The sequence below is a fragment of the Cricetulus griseus genome, chromosome 8, assembly GCF_003668045.3.
Source record: "Cricetulus griseus strain 17A/GY chromosome 8, alternate assembly CriGri-PICRH-1.0, whole genome shotgun sequence".
NCBI lineage: Eukaryota > Metazoa > Chordata > Mammalia > Rodentia > Cricetidae > Cricetulus > Cricetulus griseus.
Window position 1 is genome coordinate 82,944,017 of NC_048601.1, and position 19,049 is coordinate 82,963,065.

A 19,049-nucleotide genomic window follows, 5' to 3' on the forward strand; every position below is an offset into this window, starting at 1 on the left:
GAGGTTATTGAAAGCTACAAAAAGAAAGCAACAGTTACATAAAAAGATCCCCCCCACACACAAGAGTAACAGCTGACTCCTCAAGGAAACTTGGAAAGCTAGAAGAGCCTGGAGCCATGCACCCCAAGTTCTGAAAAAACACAGATGCCAACCTAGATTACTATATCCAGCACAACTACCTTCCATGGTTAATGGGGAAAAAAACTACAAACCACTTTCTATGATAAAAATAGATAAAATCCACATCCACCAAATCAATCATATATAGAATTCTAGAAGCAACAATCCAAACTAAGAGAATAAGTAAGGACAAGAGACCTTAGAAAGAAAACAAAGGATGCTATCATTATTGAAAGACAAAGTAGAAACAAAAACACAAACAGGAGAGAGAACAATCAACACACACCCTTTAATTTTACTTTAAGTGGTAAAGGCCCAAGTCCCCAATCAAAAGACATCCTTTGCTGTGGAATATTAGTTTAATGTGTATTACATTCATTTATGCTGTGGAATATTTACTTAATGATGCAAAGATTGGTTGCATTCTTGTATGTTGCACCTGTCTAATTCTGTAAAGCTATGTTATTTTGCCTACATAAAACACCTGATTGGTCTAATAAGAGAGCTGAATGGGCAATAGCTAAGAAGGATAGGAAAAGGTAGGACTGGTGGGCAGAGAGAACAAAAAAGAGGAGAAATCTAAGCTCAACAGAAGAAGTAAGGAGTGTGAAAAGGAAAAGGACAGAAGGGTGCCAGGGGCCAGCCACCTGGCCACCCAGCCAACCAGAGTAAGAAGGAAAGAAAGACATATAGATTAAAGAAAGGGAAAAAACTCCAGAGGCAAAATATAGTTAGAGAAATGGGATAATTTAAATTTAAAAAGCTGGCTAGAAACAAGCCAAGCTAAGAACAGGCAGTCATGAGGAAGAATAAATCTCTCTGTATTTTTTTGAGAAGTGGGTGGGGGACTCCCAGAAGAGTGAAAACAAACAAACAAAATAACTACAACCCATCCTAAATTTAATAGGGAACCACAAAAGTCCCCAGACAGCCAAAGTAATCCAGAACAGTAGGAATGATCTGGAAGGATTACTATACCACATTTCAAGCTTTCTTACAGAACAACGATAATAAAAATGGTATGGTACTAACCCAAACACAGACATATAGGTCAGTGGAACAAAGTGGAAGACCCAGACATGAGTGAATATAACACTTATAACTGTATTTGACAAAGTGTCAAATGTAAACAATGAAAGATAGCATTTTCAATAGATGGTGCTGGGAGATTTCTGCTTGCCCACTCTAGGATCTCCTGGACTGAGGACTGCAGACAGGTCCACATGCGCCCAGAGGACCAAGTAACCACAAGTCTGCTGACATTGCTGTGCTAGTCCCGCTCCCACGCACGGAGAGGAGTGCCTTCTCTCTGCACCCACCAGGAGCCCCAAGAGTACTGGATCTGCTTGCACCCACCAGAAGAGAACATTGGACTCGTACACATCTGGAGAGGAAGATACTCCACCTGCACCTGTTATGATAAATCTTTCCGCCAAAAACCGCCTGAGCCGGGCACTGGTGGCGCATGCCTTTAATCCCAGCACTTGGGAGGCAGAGGCAGGCAGATTTCTATGAGTTCGAGACCAACCTGGTCTACAAGAGCTAGTTCCAGGACAGCCTTCAAAGCCACAGAGAAAACCAGTCTCAAAAAATCAAAAAAAAAAAAAAAAAAAAACGCCGCCTGAGCTCCACCGCCACTCTACACCAGCCGACCACCCTCGTTAGGGCCCAAATGAATACACAGAAACTTGTATTAGGTTCAAATGCTGCTTGGCCAATGACTAGGATTCCTATCTGTTAGCTCAGTCACAATTATCATAAATCTATATATTTTATAAGACTTATCTTATCAGACGCCATATTGCCCTCCCTCCTTGTCAGTAGATCACATTGTGCTGCTGGAGGAAGAGCAGAGGGGAAAAGGGGAACCCTTCCTCTTTCCTTTCCTTAAATATGAGTCTCCTTGCTATGTCACTTCCAGCCTGGATCACCACTTCTCTCCTACATTTCCCAGAATCCTCTTTGACTCCTAGTCCTGTCTAACTTGCTGCCATTGGCCAAACAGAACTTTATTCAACAATCAAGAAGATAAACATACACAGAAGTACTTTCCCCATCATCTCCTCTTTTCTGCCTAAATAAAAAGAAGGGTAACTTATCTTTTATAATAACAGAAGAAAACTATAACCATAACTATCTGTCTTCAACTCTATCAAAGACCACAGAAGGATAATATATAAACTCTAGAACTGACAGGACATCTCGCTACCTGGACAGTCACCCAAAGTTCCTCTGTAACGTTGGGGCATCCATCTTCAGCCCATAGGCCACAGTGTGTCTGGCACACTTCTCCATTTCAACAGGAACCCTTCAGTACTGTCTTGTTTTGTAAGTTCAGCAGTCACTTTCTTGTGGGTCCTGCATGTTCAGTTTATACAGCAACAAACAGTCTAGGCAAGAGCAGTTTCTTGCCCAAATGGCTAATCTTGCATGTTGAAAGCAAACTCCATAACAAGTTTCTTCCATGCCCATCCTCCTTTCTGACGTAATTGGTGTGCCAGGAGCAGTTGTGTCTCACTGCCAAGAAAAACCCTAAAACATTTAAATGCCATATTTCTGTAGGTCTTTAAAAGGTTTGAAGAATACCTATCCATATCAAATACATCTCTGTATATCTAGAAAACCTAACTAACCTAATTATAAGTTCTGACTATCATAGGTGACTATATAACCTTATTTAATTATGCATATCATTTTAAAAGATCTGTATAAACATAATACCTAAACAAGAGGAGACATATACATATCATAAAATTGATCTTAAAGTTGTATCAATAAATGAAAAATCTATACCAATACAAAGTATTCATTCTTATAACCTATTCCCCTTTTTTTTCTTTAAAAAAATTGACTATGCTCATTATGATTTATAACCAACCCCATTTAAATGAAAACAAACATTTATAAACAATATTTGGGGATATGGACGTCGTTCTTTCTGCTTCCTGCTGATTGGGGGTGATGTTCTTACCATTGGAATCATGATAAAACACAGAAACCTGACCAAGTCCTTGTTTTTTGTATTCTGTAAGGCTGTATCATCTCAGCTGTTTTGAATGTAGGATCAGTTGGATCACTGCTTCCGGGGGTCTTGCTTGATCAAACCATATTAGTCTGGAAGGAATCCATAGCTTTTTATTTTCTGTGGAAACACAAACAGAAATTCTTTTTCCAAGTAGCCTGTCCTTAGACTTAAATTTTGAAGTCAAAGCATTTTTAAAATTTATAAGTTGGATTAATTTAGCAGCATTTATAATCAAATGTATTTTAGCAGCAGTCTTTCCTTGGCAATCAAACAATTTAAAGACAATAATATGGCATATAGTATCCAGATTCTCTGTGTATTTTCCATCTTTATGCGGCTTTTTTTTTTTACTTTATTTTTATTTTCTTTTGTTTCTTTTTTCTGAGACAGGGTTTCTCTGTGGAAATCCACCTGCCTCTGCTCCCTTTAGCAAATCCTACTGGTGTGCGCCACCACAACTGGCTGCTCTATTTCCTCCTGTTATTTTTTCTCTCACAAGCCTACATATATTTTTTAATGTAGTGTAAACCTTTAGAGGTTTTTCTTTATCTGGATCTGTCTTTATCATCTCAGAAGTGCCGAGTCTAAACTCCAGAAGTGCCGGGACGGTGCGAGCATATGGAAGCTGCTCCATTGCCTCTCAGCGGCCCAACAGGGCAAGCTGTGGCAGCAGGTTTCCCTCTAGGAACCTTGGGGCATGGAGTCATCCCACTCACTGACACCATTCTGTTACGATAAATATTTCCGCCAAAAGCCGCCGAGCCCCACCACTCTACGCCAGCCACCCACCCGAGTTAGGGCCCAAATGAATACACAGAAACTTGTATTAGGTTCAGTTTTCTTCAGTTATTATAAAAGATAAGTTATCTTTCTTTTTATTTAGACAGAAAAGAGGAGATGATAGGGGAAGTACTTCTGTGTATATTTATCTTCTTGATTGTTTAATAAAGTTCTGTTTGGCCAATGAAACAGCAAATTAGACAGGACTAGGAGTCAAAGAGGATTCTGGGAAATGTAGGAGAGAAGTGGTGATCCAGGCAGGAAGTGACATAGCAAGAAGACTCATATTTAAAGAAGGAGAAACAGGAAGTGTCCCTTTTTTCCCCTTCCTCCTCCAGCAGCGCAATGTGATCCACTGGTAAGGAGGGATGCCAATAAGGCATTTGATAAGATAAGTCTTATAAAATATATAGATTTATGATAATTGAGACTGAGCTAACAGATGTGAATCCTAGTAGTTGGCCAAGCAGCATTGAACCTAATACAAGTCTTTCTGTGTATTCATTTGGGCCCTAACTCAGGCAGGTGGCTGGTGTAAAGCACACACGTGGCAGTGGGGCTCAGGCGGCTTTTGGCAGAAAGATTTATCGTAACATGCACCCAATGAAAGAAGGGATAGGAAGACAACAATATAAGAATACATTCAACAACAGAAAAACCAATGTGACACCACCAGAGTCTAAGGCCTCTACACCAGCAACACCTGAACATCCCAACATAGATGATGCAGAAGAGGATGACCTTAAAAGCAACTTCATGAACATGATAGAGACCCTAAAAGAGGAAATGGGAAAATCCTTTAAAGAAATGGAAGAAAAGACAAACCAAAAATTGCAAGAAACAATTCAGATAGTACAAGGTTTAAAAGCTGAAACAGAGACAAATGATAAGAGATAATGTAATAGAGGGAGACATTATAAGTTCATAGAGAAATCAGACACCAGGGAAATGTCTCGAGAGCCACAAAGTTGACACCAACTAACAATCTAAGCAACAGAGGAGAGGCTATCTTAAATGCCCTCTCCTGATAATGAGATTGATGACTAATTCATATTTCATCATACAGTCTTCATCCAGCAGCTGGTAGAAGTAGAAGCAGACACCTACAGCTACACCTTAAACTGAACTGAAATCCAGATTCACAGAAGGAGGACTGATGAGCAAAGGGGTCCATACCAGGCTGGTGAAACCCACAGAAATAGCTGACCTGAACAAGGGAGAAGTCTTGGTCCCCAGACTGATAGCTGGGAAACCAGCATGGGACTGATACACACTCCCTGTATGTGGGTGTCAGTGAGGAGACCTTGGAAATCTATGGGGCCTCTTGTATCGGATTAGTACTTAGCACTAGCATAGGAATGGACTTTAGGAGCCCATCACACATGGAGGGATACTCCCTGAGCCTAGCTAGACACAAGGGGGTTGGCCTAGGACCTATCCCAAAGAATATGACAGACTTTTGAAGACCCCCTATGAAAGGCTTCGCCCTCCCTGGGGAGCAGAAAGGATATGGGATAGGTAGGGTGCTATTTGGGGGGGTAGGGGAGGAGAGGAGGGAGAGGGACCTGGGATTGACATGTAGAATAATTTTCTTTATAATAAGAAAAAAACAGCCTGAGGGAATGCTGGAATTAGGAACTACAAATGCAAGCATAACCAACAGAATACAAGAGATGAAGACAGAATCTCAGGCATTGAAGATACACTAGGAGAAATACGTTCATCACCAAAGAAAATGTTAAGTCCAACAAATCCCTAACACAAAATATCCAGGAAATATGGGACACCATGAAAAGGCCAAACCTAAGAATAAGGTATAGAAGAGGGTGAAGAAATCCATCTCAAAGGTGCAGAAAACATATTCAACAAAATCATAGACAAAAACTTTCCCAACCTAAAGAAAGACATGATAATGAAAGTACAAGAAGCCTATAGAACATCAAACACAGTGGACCACAAAAAAGTCCCTGCATCACATAATAATCAAAACCCCAAACATACAGAATAAAGAAAGAATATTAAGAGGAGCAAAGGAAAAAGGCCAAGCAGCATAAAGGCAAACCTATGAGAATTAACACCTGACTTCTCCATGGAAACTCTGAAAGCCAGAAGGTCTTGGATAGATATTCTACCTACACGAAGAGACCATGGATGCCAGCCCAGACTCCTAAACACAGCAAAGCTTTCAATTAATATATATGGAGAATGAAAAGACATTCCATGACAAAACCAGATTAAACAATATATAGCCATTCATCTAGCCCTACAGAATTTACTGGAAGGAAAACTCCAACCTAAGTAAGTTAACTACACTCACAAAAACATAGTAATAGAATATCCCACTTTACCAAAAGCCAAAAGAAAAAAGCAGGGTAAACGCACACATAATACCACCACCAAAAAGGCATGTGGGGGAAAGAAACCAAACCCCCATCCACTATTGGTGGGGTTACAAACTGGTGAGTCCACTCTGGAAGTCAGTGTGGAGAATTCTCAAAATGCTAAAATTATGACCCAGCTATATACTCCATGGCTTATAAACCTAAAGGATTTGATATCCTACTACAGAGATACTCAGCTGTGTTCACTGTAACTGTTCAAAATATAGGAAATAGAAACAACCTTCTTCAGTTAATGAGTGATAATAAAAATTTGGTACATAAACACTATGTAATATTAAATAATGAAATTTGCAGGTAAATGAATAGAACTGGAAAATAGTGATGAGGGAAGTAACCCAGACTCAGAAAGACAAATGGCACAAACACTCTCATTTATGGATTCCAGCTCCGAAGGTTTAGATGTGAGTATATATCCTGAAATAAATCCTGAATTAGAAGTGACTCATTAGGGGTTTGGGGTTGGGGATGGAAGGCTTTCTAGTGAGAAGGATAATGGGACATAGTTTCTACAAAGAGAAATATGGGGAAAGGAGACTAACTGCCGAGAGAAAAGGAAGTAGTCAGAGGGAGGAAGAAAAAGTAAATAAACTAAGAATATTCTAAAAGCCATAGGAAAACACATTTTATAAGCTTACTTAAACCTAAACACACACACACACACACACAAACATACAAACACACACACACACAGACACACACACACACACAGACACACACACACACACACACACACACAGACACACACACACACAGACACACACACACACAGACACACACACACACACACACACACACACACACACACAGACACACACACACACACACACACACACACACACACACACACACACACACACACACACACACAGACACACACAAACATACACACACACACACACACACACACACACACACAAAGACACACACACACACACACACACACACACACACACACACAGACGCCTTCACAACACACATTAGGTGTAACATAATAAAGAAGTAATGAATTTGACAGGGAGTAGGGGACATAGGAAAAACTGGAGGAGGGAGGAAGGGTGACTATATACAGTGCTCATGTATGAAATACTCAAGAGATGTAAATTAAAATATTACAAATTTTAGGGAAAACCAAACATATATTACTTATATGTTTGGAAGAATATTTTCATGAAATTCAGAAGTCACACATCAAAGACACAGTGAAATACAACATGGTATTATTTGTAAGTTTTATCGTCAATTTTTTTTTTTTTTTACTTTTGTGACTTGTTTGTTTATGGGCATTTTAAAAAACATATTTAGGAAACCCTAGGACATAATTTAATTTCCCCTTATGCTTCCTGGACTGAAAAAGGTTTCTTCAAACAGAGAAATATTTTTGGATACCATATGTGATCTAGCAAATAGCATAGTGCAACAGTTACAAGGCTGTAAAATACCAAATTTTTCTTTCTGAAAACACATTCCATTTTAATCATCCTACTTGTTGACATTCCAGGCACTGAACCGGATGTTGAGGAATTTGTCAGTGATGTGCTGCCACCTGCTGCACTACTCCTGAAAGCACCATTGTTTTCCTTCGTTATCTCCCCAGACTACTAACCAGAAAAATACCGCAATGAACATTTTGTCCTTGAAAAAAGCAATTTCTTCATCCTTTTTGTGCCCATGGGTATCTGAAAATATTAGCATAAAATATTTAAAGTCAATTAATAAAACATAATGATTATCAAGATCTTTCTAATAAGAAAGACGTGGTTGGTTGGATATGTTTTAACACAAAGATAACAAAATCTAGAAACAGTCTAAAATCCACTAGGGAGTTAAACAAGCAGGTAATTAACTGACGCTGACGAATCTGCAGAATGTAAGATGACAAGGCAATGCATCGTGACTTGATGATTTAGTGGCTTGTTGCCTGTACTCCTAATCAGAAGAAAGGCTAAATTGCAGTTAGAAGTTGGCAGGGAAATAATGTCACTGTTTTCTTTCTAAATTCATAGGCCCCATGAACCTGTGGGATCTATAGAATATAAATTACCCACCAATTACCCCTACTGCATATTTAATCATTCAACATTAAAGAATTATCATCAAAATTTACAGAAATAAAGCTTCATGAAGACTCTAGCAATCCAGAAAAACATCCTTTTGGAAAACATAGCAGTTGTTTTACTTTCGTAAAAATTACTATTAGATGCCATGTGATGACCATGATAGTGGAAGTTTCCAATGCATTTGTAATTATGAGTTATTATGTATTAGGTATAGAGATATCAAATATATGCAGCTTTATTTGTAGCTTTTTCAGGGTGGTTTCCAGGCAGGGTTTCTCTGTGTAGCTTTGGAGCCTATCCTGGCACTCGCTCTGGAGACCAGGCTGGCCTCGAACTCAAAGAGATCCACCTGCCTCTGCCTCCTGAGTGCTGGGATTAAAGCCGTGCACCACCAATGCCCGGCCTTGGTTTTTGGTTTCTCTTTTTTTATTTATTTTTTTTTCATATCTCATTTTCATATCTCATACTGTTGCCTACAGAGTCCCTGGATATTACAGAGATACACTGATCTTCTATAAAGAGTTTTCATGTGAGCTAGTTGCATAACCTCGTGTTTACACAATAACAAATAAGGATTTCATCTAATTTTCCACTGATATACTTATAAATAAAGCTATACCTAGTTTTGTTATTTTGGCCCCTGGAAGACAGGAGAGAAGTCTATATGGCTGCCTGTGAAAGTGACTATTTCATAGGTACTTTCTCACCAAAGTAAAACTCCCTGAGAAAATATATTTATCTGCTTTTTTCTGCTCTAGACATCACAGTCTTGACCAATGTAGCCAGAATCCAATTCATTTAAATATTTCTCCATGTAAGTAACTGTGATGGTTAACTTTATCAACTTGACAGGATCCAGAATCACCTAAGAGATGCCTTTTAGAAGGCCTGTGAGGGATTATCATGGTCAAAGTAACTGGGGTGGCTAGGTTTCTGTGTTCAGGTATGACTGCCCTCTTATTGAGCAGGCCTTAAGTCAAATTATACAGCTGTTAATTACTACCTGGATATGGCAGCCACTATTGCACCTTTGAGGACATCTTGTTGTAGGGGATGCTGTATCCACGCCTGCTTAGGGGCTGGGCTACAGGTGTGCCTGACCATGCCTTGGAGGGCGTGGTCAGAGTGATGTAGAGTGAGGGACTCTTACATGGTGGGTTGGTTTCAGTTTCACTTTCGCTTGCTGTACACACTGCTGCCGCACTGGCTGGCTAGGCCGCTCTGTAAGTAAGGCATTTTCCCTATTAAAATTCCTTGTTTTTCTACATGGCTCCATACTGGTAATTTCCCACATTATCTTGTCATGCTGTTTATTATAATAGTTCATTGGTATCTGTGGTAGTTTGAATGTAATTACCCCTAAAACCTCTTAGGGGTTGACACTATTAGGAGGTTTGGCTTTGTTGGAGTAGGTATGGCCTTGTTGGAGGAAGTGTGTCACTGTGGGGGTGGGTTTTGAGGCCTCATATATGCTCAAGTCACACCAAATGCCTCAGTGCACTCCCTGTTGCCATTGGATGAAGATGTAGAACACATTTCTCTCTATTGGTATAGTTCTACTCCCTGCTAGCAGCTTTCCTTGGCAGGTTTCCCATGGCTCTGGCATGTCCAACATCTTGGGATCTCCAAACTACTCAGGTTTCACATTCACAGCTCCATTCACAGACTACCCTGACACATCCCTGGCCTCATCAGCTTTCCTTAGTTGTGGAGAAATATTCTATAACCCCTTTCTTCTATCCTTATACTTCTGTTTCTCTGGAACCACTCTGGTACCAAAATCTGTATTAATTGTGGTTCTCTAGAGTCACAGAACTTACGGAATATGGAAGATATATATATATATATATATCAGGGTTACAGGATGCAGTCCTACAATGGCTATCTGTAAATGGAAAGTCCAAGAATCTGGTAGCTTCTCAGTTTCATGAGGCTGGGTATCTCAGTAGGTCTTCTGTTTATCCTAGAATCCCAAAGAAGTGGGCTGCAATGCCAGTGAAGGAATGGATGTTCTGACAATGTGAACATAAACAGGCACAGAACAAAGGAAATCTTCCTTCCTCTGTGTCCTGATGTAGGCTTCCTGCCGAATGTGTGGTCAAGTTTAAAGGTGTGTCTTCCCCCCTCAAGATCTGGATTAAAGACATTAGTCTTCTTTTCCCCAAGATCTGGTTCAAAAGCCTGTGTCTTCCAGCCTCAAGATCTGGATGAAAGGCATATTGTCTTCCAGCCTAAATATCGGAATCACAAGTGTGCCCTCCATTTCTGGATTGCAGTTCATTCCAGATATCATCAAGTTGACAACCAAGAATGACCATCACGGGATCACAACTAGCTAGACTATGGAATGCTTTCTTCCTTTGGCAGCTTAGACAGCACCTTCTAGTTCCATGAAAACTACAATATAAGCATAAAGGAACTTTCCAGGTAATACCCAACACAAACTGTGTACTGTGTCTGAAGTATGCACTGTCTTTAGCAATAGGAATTTACTTCCAGTCTCTGGAAGGAACAATTGGGCAATAACAATATACTATATTGTTTTTTGCAGTCTCTTGGATTCCTTTCACAAATGACTTAAGTGGAGGTTTCACATGCCAGATCTTTGTTCAGAGATCATGGCTTACACACACACACACACACTTTAGGTAAATATTAAAAAATACGAAATAATATGATTCCTTATGGCTTTTTTCAACTATGGCTAGTATTATTTGCCCTTCTTTGCCTCCCTCCCTAATTATAACCCCTCCTTGTTTTTCCCATTCGCTTTCATATCACCTCCATCCCGCTATTCCCCTCTAATAACCCTGCCAGAGTCCCTTTCATTTTCCTAGTTTCTGCAGTTACTCCCGCATATATATTCATGTATGAAGATTTGAAGCCAGGAACAACAGATGAGAAAGAACATGCAATGTTTATCTTTCTGGGTCTGGGTTACCCGACTCAATAAAATATTTGCTAAGTCCATGCATTTACCTGCAGATTTCTTGCTTTCATTTTTCTTCGCATCTGAATAGTGTGCCATTGTGTACATGAAACCACATTTTCATTACACAGCACTTGAACATTTAGGTTGTACCCATTTCCTAGCTATTGTGAAGAGAATGGCAATTACCATGCTGAGCAAGTATCTGTGTAGTAGGATATTAAGTACTTTAGACATATGCTGAAACATGCTATCGTGGGTCACATGCTAGATTTATTTTGGTTTTCTGGGGATTCTACATACTGATTTTCCAGAGTGACTGTACCAGTCTATATTCCCAAAAACTCAGGGTGAGTGAGATCATGGTCTTAGAGGAGCACCCATTACTGCCACTTTACTAGACCTGCAAAGCTCCTAATGGCAGTCTAAAACATGTCCTTGTACCCATAGATAAATGGAGCTCTCTCCCACATTGCAAAAGCTTCTCTCTGCAGCAAATGGGGGACTATTACAGAAAACCATTGCTGATCATTATGCAGACATCAAATAATTTTGGAGATGCCAGACCATGTGAATAACTCCCCAGCACAATTCCTACACCCGAGGCTCAGGTAAGATCACAGAAAGGGGGAAGAAAGGTTGTAGGAGCCATAAAGTTGGCTATGAGATTGTGTCTCCTAGAAATGGCTATGTAAACAGGGCATGCACAGTGATGATACAAATAGACATACTATCATGCTAAAAGAGGGCAGCGTCATTTCAGGAACTGAGTTTTTAGAATGCATAAAAAGTAGAAAACTAGCTGAGCACCTGCCCTCAGAGCTTTCATCTTCCTGAATACAGTGCAATGTGACCAGCCACCTCCTTTTCCTGCTGACATAACTTCTCTACCATGATGGACTGTATGCTTGAACTGAGCCAAATGTCATTCCTTTATTAAGTTGCTCTCATCAGGACATTTTATCCAGAAGAAAATCAAATAGCATAGTACTTAAAAAATCCCAGCACAGCTTAACAAATTGTTCATGATGCTGACAAGATTTGTCAAGAATGATAGAAAGCATCACTCCACAGCAGGAGTTTGACATATGCCAACTTAATCGAGTGAGAGCTACTTCTCAGACTAACTTCTTTGTTGGTTCTAGCTTAGTAGCACCAAGAGAGGCCCCTGTGTGAGGTTTGGGGGGGCATGAAATTGAAGCAGTAGTCATGTCTGCACCTCACTAACTGCCATTTTCTGCTTTTCTCCTGTGGAGCAGGAGCCAGGGCTGTTCTTCCTAGGGCAGACTCTTTCTTCACCCACTCCAAATTCTGGATCAAACAACACAACATCTCATTTCCATCTTTGCACAGGAAGCAGAGAGGACAAAATTTGTGATCCTTAATATGATAACATTTTGTATAATATAAAATATTCTACTGTAAATATTATAAATATAAAATATTTTGTTGTTCAACAAATAATCTTCAATTTTCTCTTTCCCTCAATAAAAAAAGACAACAGAAAAAAATTTCCACAGATTGATTTATTCATCAAGATGACTGCTGTCTTAAGGATTTTAATAATGGAAGATATTTTTAGCTACAGTGCATAAAGTTTCATCTGGAAAAGGTCGTAGGAGAATACTGAAACCCAAGCTGTAGCTACAGCTATAACTTAACAATAAAATATATTATGCATTATTTCACTGTGTTTATCAAAGAATCCAAAACAGATTATAGCATTTAAAGGTATATATAGAAACTAATTTAAATTAATGACCTGAGAATAATAAGCTAATCTACTAGCCTTGTGTTGACTAAGTAAGAAAATTACTTGCACCTAACAAAGAATAAATTATAAGCTTTCAGAGTGAAATAAAGTCCAGTTTCCAATACCATCAAAAATACTAGAAATATGAAAACATTGTAAGAGTCAAAGAAATTGTATAATAAAAGCATATTATAAATTAACTTTTATCTCTACATAATGCTCATGAATTGTATTCCTGGGCTACATCTTTGAGAAACAGCTTAACACAGCTATTTCTTTAGACCCAGGTTTGACCTCAAGGTCTGTGACTGGAATTCCAGAGCATGTTCTGTTTCCATTTCTCCATTGATCCATAGGATTGTCATGAAACTTTATATGGAAAGCATCTAGAACACGAAATAATCAATAAATATTAGGCATTATTTCAATTGGCTAACATCATGAAGGCTTTTCTGAATCTGTGAAATGGGTCAGCTAATAAAGGCACTTACCATCAAGCCTGATGGCCTTAGTTCAATCTACCAAACCTACAGGGTGGAAGAAGAGACCAACTTCTGATTGTGGCTCTCTGGCCTCCACATGTACATGTGTTCATGCATCCGCACTCGTGTTTATAATTAGTTTAAAAGAGATAGCACTTTCCCAAAAATTTACAATATCAATTCTCTCCCTTTTAATTTATTCCTCAAAATAAAAGCTTTAATATATATGGTTTCAAAAATAGTTTTTGCTTTATTCTAATCATAAGCTATAGGGAGATAAATCAGGACAGCTGAAAGCCTGCAGCAATAGCAGAGGTTAAGAAACCACAATGATGAATCAAACTAAAATTCACTAGCTGCTATGTAACTGTCTAAGAATACAGGTTAAAATAATAGTTATGAGGCCGGCCGTTGGTGGCACACGCTTTTAATCCCAGCACTCGCGAGGCAGAGACAGGGAGATCTCTGTGAGTTCAAGGCCAGCCTGGTCTCCAGAGCGAGTGCCAGGAGAGGCTCCAAAGCTACACAGAGAAACCCTGTCTTGAAAAACCAAGAAAAAAGTTATGAATAGCAACATAACCAGCACAAGTAACTTTTCATAACACAGAATTAATACTATTATATGACATCTTAAAGTTGCCATTGTGATCTTTATTGAAAATTTGAGATGGTGTGGTTGTTTTTTTTTATCACAAATAACAAAAGAAGAGAAAAAAGGACCTCAGACTTCAAGTAAGAGATGAATCACGTGCAGGAGAATGAATGATGATCACTGGAAAGAAGAAAAGTGACCAGACCTCAGGTCTACGTTGGCAGGAAGAAAGGTGACCTTGAAAGATCACCCCACATGAAGGTGATCAAAGTGCTTAGCCCTCCTGGTATATTCCTTAATCACCGGCAGATGGAAGGATGCTCATTTGGAGATTCTAACAACCCCTGATTACACAACAAAAGGAAATGCACATTGAGACAGACTAAGTGGACATATGGGGACATCCATTTGTTAACGGTGCAACACTAGAGAAGTGATCTAAGCTAACCCATTTTTGTAAAACAAGAATTACAACTATAATTCCTTAGTGTTTTGTTGCACTGAAAAGATAATATCAATAAAGGAATTAGCATGAATCCCAAAAGAAAGCAATATTTCAACTTTTAATGGACAAATAATGACACATACACTTGTGAGACAAAATATGTTTTGATCCATGTGTTCTAAGTCAAGCTAATTAAAACACTCTTCACTTCATGCCCTATTCTTTTGTAGTGGTATGAATTTCTGAAATCCACTGGCATTTTTTACATCATATTATTATAAACTATGCTATCTAATAAATCTGAAAAACTTACTGCCTTTGTCTAAGTGAAACATTGTCCCCCTTAACCAACAATATCTCCTTATCCACAAATATCATCAATTGATGTAAATATTAAGTGAAGTGAAATTTCCAAATACCTCTTGCCAAATAGATTTTAGCTAAACTATTCTGCCATGGAGTGTGGACTAGGAAATGAGTAAGCAGCATCAATGTCCTTTATTGAAGAGTGATGGCTTGTATTTTTAAAATCTTAGAAATCTTTCTTAAATACCTTTATTTTGGGTTGTGGCTTTTCTCAGGACCTTATGTCCCAATTTTTAGATAGCTCATTGTAGGATTGAGAATGTGGTTTAAAAAAAAATTGTACATGTTGTCAGAAACTCTGCACTAGCCTCTGCTTGATGCCTGATTTAGGGATGTTCCTTGCCCTCCTTGTTAGTGAACCAATGGGTTTTATTGGGGTTAGTTGCAGGAATATAAGTGAGGGATTGGACACAGGAACAGAAATGACTGGAAGATAGCTGCATCACCAAAGCCCACCACAGCACAAAGCTGGGATTTAGAACACCCTGCACAGCCTGCAGGCAGCTCAACAGATTGGACAGTGTCCTTCCAAGGGGCCCCAGTTGCCCTAAACCTCTTCCAGGCAGCTAGACTGGTCTCTGCTTTCTTTCAGGCTGCTTGGCTGGTCTGTGTCTGAGCAATTTGACTTGTCTGAGAGTTTCTCTCATCAGTCTATTCTGTTTATCTTGTGAGAGGAGCCTATCGAGTCTGGTCAGTGTCAGGGACTTTCTGAGCCCCTCTTGAGTTGTTTACTTTTTGTCTTAAGGAACTTACTTCCCTGCAGGATAGGTTTCAATCTTGGAGGAACCTGAAAAAAAAAAAAAAAAAAAAAAAAAAAAAAACGCCACTAAGCTTTGAAGGTGCAGTAAAGGTATTTTTAAATCATATATTTCAAACTGTGATTCATATTCCTCGTAGTGTGGTACAGAAAGAACAGCTATAGTGAGTACAATCTTAAGACTGAGTCAGGAGACAAAGTCACTGCTTAACCTCTCTTGACCTGAGTTTCTTCCTCTGAGAACTGAAGCAGCTGGGCTTGCTGCACTGTTAAGTCCTTGCTACAGCAGCACTGTGTGTTCTGAAAATGTAGGAGATACCTATGGAGTTAATGACAGCTTAATTTACCAGGGTATTATTCTCCTGCTACATAAAATAGATTGCTTTAGAAGATGACAGTTGTGTGTCTTTGTGTGTGTATGCAGAGAGTCCTTGAAAAATATGTGAGAAGATGCAAAATGTAAACTAGAAAACCCATGCCCAAGAACCTATGATATTAGTAATCCATGTCTTTCAATCACTGACCAAAAAGTTGTGCATTAACTTATTTTCAAATATAAATTATTTTTTTACCCAAATCCTCATGATCATCAAGGAAAATGAACAGGAATTCTTAGTCACAGCCTGCCCAGTTATGAGTTGGGTGTGAGAAAAACTAATCTGTGGATAAATCTGCAAAACCCATGTCGATTTCCTTGCATTTCTGCCCTGAGCACAATGCCAAACTCATGGAATTTGATTTTACAATTCTGGGAAAACCTATTCATTACATTAAATATGTAGTGAGATATCCACCCCACCCACACCTATAGCACTGACCACGCCCACTTTTGCCCACAGCTGCCACTGACCCGGTGTGTTCTAAACCTGATAACTGCCACTGCTTCAGCTTGGCAGCACCCAGCCTGAGAGCTGGCACCCGCCGCTCGCATTCCCCTGCCAGTGTGTTATGGCCCTGATAACTGCCAGCGCTGTGATTTAGCTGCACAAGTGTGCGGTCCCTATCGCGCACCTGCCCCGCTCCTCAGTTCCCAGGAGCTGTAGCAGCAATAGCTTCACCACTCAGCAAGGGCAGATTCAATTTTTTGATCGCTCTGACGTTGTTGCAGTACACCTGCGCCACCTGCTGACAAAGCGTAGTTACTACAAGTTGAGATCTAGAAGTAAAAGGGAACACCAAAGTTCCCGGACAAGGATATTACTGAAGGTAATTACTACATTCTTTGTATTTTAAGCTAATAATAATGAATAAGATTAACTACTCTATACCTATGGAGGATAATCTTACAATGCAGGACGTTAGGAATCTCTTTGTTTCTAATATGGATGGGATTTTAGAATTATGACCTACCTGGAATATGCTTATTCTTAATGATGACAATTAGTTTCATAATCCATATATCCTTAAAGAAAGTGTTTGAGAATAGAGAAAAGAATAAGGAATTTATAGAAACCATACAGATTCTACAGGCAAATAATGAGAACTTAGGGAAAAAAGATTCAGAATATTGAAAATGGCAATGAAGATCTGACAAACAGAATGCAAAATATGGAATATAAAAATGACCAACTAACAGGAAATTTGTTCCATGTCTAATGATTTGACAAATAAAATAGAAGAAATGGAACATAACATTAAAATACTATCAGGAAAAATGTGTTCCATGCCCACTGATTCAACATACAGAATAGAAAAAAAAAATGGAACATAACATTGAAATACTAACAGAAAAAAATTATTCCATGTCTATGGTTTTGACAACCACAATAAAAAATAGAACATAAATTTAAACTACTATCAGGAAAAATGTGTTCCATGTCTAGTGATTCAACATACAGAACAGAAAAAGTAGAACATAACATTAAAATACTTAAAGAAAAAACTTGTTCCATGTCTGATGATTTGACAAATAAACTACAAACATTGGAACATACGATTAGAATACTAACAAAAAGAATTTGTTCCACGTCTGGGACTAATGACAAGCTAACATATAAAGCATTGTTTCTGGAAGGCAGAAAAATACGAAGAGGAGATTCTATCAATTACTTAGAATATAAAATAGGTCTACAGAAAATTAGACCACAAAAAGGAGAGATCCATACCAGACTCTCAATGATCTCCAAAAATTATTAGGAGAGATTTCTCAACTACAGACCATTACTGGAATAGAAAGGCATGATTTGAAAAAGTTGAAAATAACCCTAAAAGGGGCCAAGGACTTAAATAGTCCATAAATATTGTCATCTGTAGCTAAAGGGGAATTCAAGTGAATAGCAAAGAAAATATTAGAAGCAAATGTGGACTGTGTGGATCCAGAACTAGACTGTATTCTGCTTATATTAGCATCTAGAGAATACCCTTCAGAGATTTTGATGGAGAGTGAGGGTATCATATTGGAAAAATATTTCTACCACACAAACAGAATAAAAAAACTAAAAACATATATAGAAAATATTTCTAATTTGATTTTAAAAGCTAAATTAAGGCTTCGTCAACTGACAGGAAGAGACCCAACAAAAATTATAGTACCTTTAACTAATGAGAAAATTTTCTCCTTATAGAAAGATAATAAATATTGGCAAAGGGCTTGCAGCAACTTTTTGGGAACAATTAGTAACAATTATCCCAAAAGTGAGAGAACAAAATTCATAAAGAAAATGATTTGGATCCTTCCACACATTTTAAGAAAAACACCAATCTCTGGAGTCCCTACATTCTACACTGACACAACAAAACAGGTAACACAGGATATAAATCAGGAAATATAAGTAAAGTAGTTCAAAGCCCTTATAACTTTGTACAAAAGGAAAAATTGTATGCCATTCTCATGGTACTTATAGATTTTACAGAACCTCTCAATATGATTACTGACGCTCAATATGCAGAGAGAAGTCTTACACATTGAGACTTCGAAATTTATTCCTGATGATACAGAATTAACTTCATTGCTTATACAGTTACAAGAAACAATCAGCAATAGGACTCATCCCAAATATACAACATGCATCAGATCCCATATGGGTCTGCCAGGTCCTCTAGCACAAAGCAACGATGAAATTGATCATTTATTAATACAAAGTGTGCTGGAGGACTCAGAATTTCATAAAAAAACACCATATAAATAATAAAGGTTTAAAAAAGGATTTTTCCATTACTTGGAAGCAAGCTAAGGAAATAATAAAAAATAAAGTTGTACTTGCTCCTTTTATAACCAAACTCCTTTACCAGCAGGTAGTAACCCTAAAGGCATACATAGAAATAAAATCTGACAAATGGGTATGTTTCACTTTACAGAATTTGGAAAATTAAAATATGTACACCATACAATAGACACATTT